This window comes from Callorhinchus milii, unplaced genomic scaffold, assembly GCF_018977255.1.
Source record: "Callorhinchus milii isolate IMCB2004 unplaced genomic scaffold, IMCB_Cmil_1.0 Scaffold14, whole genome shotgun sequence".
Classification (NCBI taxonomy): Eukaryota; Metazoa; Chordata; class Chondrichthyes; order Chimaeriformes; family Callorhinchidae; genus Callorhinchus; species Callorhinchus milii.
In genome coordinates, this window is record NW_024704755.1 from 17,440,739 (window position 1) to 17,446,738 (window position 6,000).

Here is a 6,000-nt window from a genome sequence, read left to right on the forward strand (position 1 = left end):
TGACACACAGTGAGAGAGAGAGTGAGAGAGAGACTGACACACAGTGAGAGAGAGACAGAGAGAGACTGACACACAGTGAGAGAGAGAGTGAGAGAGAGACTGACACACGTAGAGAGAGAGAACTGACACACAGTGAGAGAGAGAGTGAGAGAGAGACTGACACACAGTGAGAGAGAGAGTGAGAGAGAGACTGACACACAGTGAGAGAGAGAGTGAGAGAGAGACTGACACACAGTGAGAGAGAGAGTGAGAGAGAGACTGACACACAGTGAGAGAGAGAGTGAGACTGACACACAGTGAGAGAGAGAGTGAGAGAGAGACTGACACACAGTGAGAGAGAGACTGACACACAGTGAGAGAGTGAGAGAGAGAGGGACTGACACCCAGGAGAGAGGACTGACACACAGTGAGAGAGAGAGTCAGAGAGAGACTGACACACAGTGAGAGAGAGAGTGAGAGGAGACTGACACACAGTGAGAGAGAGAGTGAGAGAGAGACTGACACACAGTGAGAGAGAGAGTGAGAGAGAGACTGACACACAGTGAGAGAGAGAGTGAGAGAGAGAGACAGTGAAGAGGAGACTGACACACAGTGAGAGAGAGAGTGAGAGAGAGACTGACACACAGTGAGTGAGGTGAGAGGACTGACACACAGTGAGAGAGAGAGTGAGAGAGAGAGAGACTGACACACAGTGAGAGAGAGACTGACACACAGTGAGAGAGAGAGTGAGAGAGAGACTGACACACAGTGAGAGAGAGAGTGAGACTGACACACAGTGAGAGAGAGAGTGAGAGAGAGACTGACACACAGTGAGAGAGAGACTGACACAGGACACGGGCTGCAGAGTTCTGGATGATCTACACTATGGAGGGAGGAGTTGGGGAGGCCGACAAGCAGTGAGTGCATAGTCAAGCCTCGATGTTATGAAGGTGTGTATGAGGGTGTCGGTGGCCTGCGGTGTGAGACAGTGGTGGAGCTGGGAGATGTTGCGGAGGTGGGGAAGGCAGAGCGGGTCATGGCGCGAATGTGGGGTAGAAAGGATAGTTGAGGGTCGAACAAGACCCCAAGGTTGCGGACTGGCTCAGTGAGGGGGAGTGAGCCCCATGGATGGTGATGCTGTCAGCGCCTGAGGTGAGGAGGCGCTGACGGGAGCCAATCAGGAGCCTCGGTCTTGTTAACGTTCAACTGAAGAAAGTTATCTCTCATTCAGAACTTGATGTCTGACAAATGTCATAGAGTTATACAGCACAGGAGGCTATTTGGCCCATCTTGTCTGCACTAGCTCTTTGGAAAGAGCTGAACAAATCAACCCCACTCCCCCACTCTCTCCCCATAGCCCTGATCAACCCCACTCCCCCACTCTCCCCATAGCCCTGATCAACCCCACTCCCCCACTCTCTCCCCATAGCCCTGATCAACCCCACTCACCCGTTACTGATCCACCACCAGTGGAAATAGTTTCTCGTTGTTCACCCTATCGAATCGGAATTTCATCCCCAGTCTTTTACCGGTTTAAGTCTCCCTCCTTATCCCAGATTCACTCCAAATTCAAACCAATTGGCTGCTCCTCTGACTGTGATGCGTTTCTCAAGAGGTTTATTTGATGAGAAAGGAGTTGTGTAAATATAAGTTGTTATTGTTAACAAGTTATTAATAACAGTAGTGTATTATTAGTCACTCCTTATTAATGAATGGTTTATGTGATTATTAACTACAAGCTGTTAATAGTCGCATATACCCTTGTCCATCTCTTTGTCACCTCTCGGCTGGACAACTCTAACCCCCTCCTCACCGGTCTCCCCTCCTCCACTATTCACAAAATCCAACTCATTCAAAACTCCACCGCCCGCATTCCAGGCAGAGGGCGAAACCTTGGGCAAGTTTCCTTACTCCACACAGAGCCTAATAATAATCCTCCAAAACCAAAAACAATAATAAATTGGTCATTTTCAATCTACGACTGTTTGTGGGACATTGCTGTGCGCAATTGGCTGCCGCGTTCGCCCACAAATATACAGTCAATTCACTTTACAGTATATTCTGTGAAGCGCTTTGGGACGTCCTCCCGACGTGAAAAGCGCTATATCAAATGCAAGGATTATTATTATTATTCTAACCCGTAACAAACTACACATCCCGATTACTCCAGTCCTGGCCAAACCCCACTGGCTCCTGTCACAGAGCGGATCCACTTCAAGATCCTCACTCTAGTGTATAATCTCTCCATTCCTTGTCCCCCCATCTCTCTAACCTCTCTCCCCACAGCAGTACCCGCTGCCTCCGCTCCACTGGCTCTGGCCTCCTCCGTGTCCCCCAAATCGTCCGCTCCACCATTGGCGGCCGTGCCCTCAGCTACTACACCCTGAAACTTTGGAACTCTCTCCCTCAACCCCTTGGCCTCGCCCCCTCGCTCCTGAAGACCTCCCTTCACCTGGCTCGGCCTCGGGCTCCGCCATTGGTACGTTCTGAGATGCCGCCCAGCGTGGAGGGCGCTGTATAAACCCAAGTTGTTGTTATTTGTAACAAGTCATTAATCACAGCCTTATTAATAACATTATTATTGTGTGCAGAAGCTGAAGATTGGGCAGGGCTGTGGGGGTGGGGGTTGTGGGGGTGGTTTGGGGGGGTCGGAGGGCTGACACTGACACTCTGCTGCATCTCTCTCAGTTTCTCTGATGTGAAGATGACCAGCGTGTCTCAGGCCTTTGACTTTGCAGACACTGATTCCTGCAGCTCAGAGCTGCAAATCCTCAACAAGGAGACCAACAGGTCAGGCTGTGTCAGTGCTGTGTATGTGTGTGTGGCTCAGTGCTGTGTATGTGTGTGTGTGGCTCAGTGCTGTGTATGTGTGTGTGTGGCTCAGTGCTGTGTATGTGTGTGTGTGGCTCAGTGCTGTGTATGTGTGTGTGTGGCTCAGTGCTGTGTATGTGTGTGTGTGGCTCAGTGCTGTGTGTGTGTGGCTCAGTGCTGTGTATGTGTGTGTGTGGCTCAGTGCTGTGTGTGTGTGTGGGGGGAGGGTGTGGGGAGGGGGTGGGGGGGTTGGGGGGTGTTGGGGGTGGGGGTGGGGTGGGGGGCGCTGGGGGGGGGGGTTGGGGGGGGGTTGGGGGCCGGGGGGAGGGGGTGGGGGGGGGCCTGGGGGAGGGGGTGGGGGGGTGGGGGCTGGGGTGGGGGCCGGGGGGTGGGCGGGGGTTGTGGGGGCCGGGGGGAGGGGGTGGGGGGGGTGCCATAATCTAGTAGTTGGTGTCAGTGATTCCCACCCAATGCCTATCCCCTGTATCGGGGGCAGCAGCTGACCCTGAAGTACCGTCTGTACAGTGATGTGTTTAATAGTGGAATGTCAGCATTGCCCCCTCTGTGCCGGTCTCCAGTCCGGTTCCTGAGCTGAGAGGGGCCGCAGTATTCCAGGGCACTCACTGCTGATGGCGGCCCACCCCAGCCCGGCCCGGCCCGGCTCATCAGCAGGACCTGGAAGGGGAGACCAGTCATTGGGGGCCGGGAATCCTCCCCCTCAGCTCCTGTTAACCCTACAGCCAAGGCCTTAACAACAACAACAACAAGATTCCATTTACAGAGCGCCTTTCACGTCGGGAGGACGTCCCGAGGCGCTGTACAGTTGGGTCAGGACCCGGGTCCTGATGGTCCCGCTGGTAGGATGGTCCTCGCTGGACAAGCAGCAGAAAAGGTGAACTCCGGCTGCTATAGCTGGAGAGTTCCTCTCTGCAGATTGCTTGAAACAGCCACGCAGTGATGTGAGGAGTGAGCAGGAGAGCAGGGTGTCTCCGTGTGTTTAACCCCCAATGTTCTGGCCCACGACATCGAGTGGAATGTGTGGCCAATGATATTGAGGAGTCCTGTAGCTCAGTGGTTAGAGCACTCGCCTCAGCATTGAGAAGCCCTGGGTTTGATTCCCGGGCAAAATGTTGGGCAGGTTTCCTTACTCAGCGCACCTCTGTTTATGTAGCAGTCAGTAGGATCCCGGCTGTGTGTCGATTGGTGGATTACTTTCCTGTGGTAATAATCCGTCAAATAAAAAAAATGGTCTGTCAATCCACAACTGTTTGTGGGGACGTCGCAATTGCTGCTGCGTTTCGTCCACAGTCACTACACTTTACAATGTATCCTGTGAAGCGCATTGAGACGTCTCGAAGACCTGATAAGGCGCTGTGTCAAATGCCAGGATTATTATTATTATTGTTACTATTATTATTAAAATTATCATTATTATTATTATTGTTGCTATTATTGTTATATTACTGAGCAGAGACGCGGTGTCCAGTCCGAACGAGAACGAGAACGAGAAGATCGACGCGGAGAACGAGCGCCGCGAGGGTGTGGGGTCCCCGAAGGACAGCTTCCAGCGTCTCAACTCAACACCCACAAGGGAAGAGGTAAAGCAGCCACACCCAACAGTAACTTACACTTACACAGCGCCCCCCCACACACCCCCACCCCTCCCACGCAAGATAGCGTCCTAGAGCGCTTGACGGTGGCGGAGTACAAAGGTGGGGGGTGTGGGGGGGAGGGGAGGAAAGGGGCGGAGGGGGGGAGGGAGGTGACCGTAGGCACTGATCGAAGAGGAAGATGGGGTGGTGAGGCGGTGGGGTTGGAGAGGGAGAGCTTGCCGGAGTTTCGGGGAGTGGTGGCTGAAAGCGTGACCGTCGATGGTGGGGGGGGGGGGGGGGGGGGGGGGTGGGGGTGGCAAGGGTACAGAAGCCGGAGCCAGTCGAGCACAGGCCCATCAGTGTGTGAGACCCTCAGCTCCACACTCTCTCTGTAGCTACATCTCTGTATCTATGTCTGCCCCCCCAGTCAATCTCCCTGTACCCCACGCCCCCTGCCTGGCCCCTTCCGGGAGTGGGGGTACAGGGAGATTGACTGGGGAGGGGGGAGGCAGTGAGTTGACACCATTCATTCGTGTCTCAGGCGTTTGATCCCAATAAGTCAGAGAAGCAGATGCAAGGCGAGAGAGCCACCCTCAAACCTGATCGCTGTGTGTGCGTGAACCTGGACAAGAGCGTGGTGATTGGCGTGGAGGAGGTAACCTGTAACACTGTCACTCTCTCAACCCCCCCCGCCCCACACCCTACCACCACCCACCCACCCACCCGCCCTCTGCTCTCCGCTCTCTCTCTCTCTCTTTCTCTAATAATCATAATAATCCTTGCATTTCACATAGCGCTTTATCACGTCTTTGAGACGTCTCAAAGCGCTTCACAGGATACACTGTAAAGTGTAGTGACTGTACATTTTATGGGTGAAACGTGGCAGCCAATTGCGCACAGCAGTCTCACAAACAGTCGTGGATTGAAGTGACCAATTTATTATTATTATTATTTTTTGAAGGGATTATTATTACCCAATCGACTAACAACCGGGTTCCTACTAACTGCCGGTAAACAGAGGCGTGTGTGTGGAGTGAGGAAACTTGCCCAACATTTCTCTCTGCCCGGGTATCGAACCCAAGTCTCTCGCTTGTGAGGCGAGTGCTCTAACCATTGAGCTACAGGACTCCAACAGCTCTTTGAGATTGAAGGGGGTAAATTCAGAACAAATCTGCAGAAACAGTACATCACTGAGCGAGGAGTAAACATATGGAACAGACTCCCGAGGGAGACAGACCGTGGAGGGAGGGAGACCGTGGAGGGAGGGAGACCGTGCAGGGAGGGAGGGAGACCGTGGAGGGAGGAGGAGACCGTGGAGGGAGGGAGGGAAGACCGTGGAGAAGGAGGGAGGGAGACCGTGGAGGGAGGGAGGGAGACCGTGGAGGGAGGGAGGGAGACCGTGGAGGGAGGGAGGGAGACCGTGGAGGGAGGGAGGGAGACCGTGGAGGGAGGGAGGGAGACCGTGGAGGGAGGGAGGGAGACCGTGGGAGGGAGGAGGGGAGACGTAGAGGGAGGGAGGGAGACGTGGAGGGAGGAGGGAGCCGGAGGGAGGGAGGGAGACCGTGGAGGGAGGAGGGAGACGTGGAGGGAGGGAGGGAGACCGTGGGGGAGGAGGGAG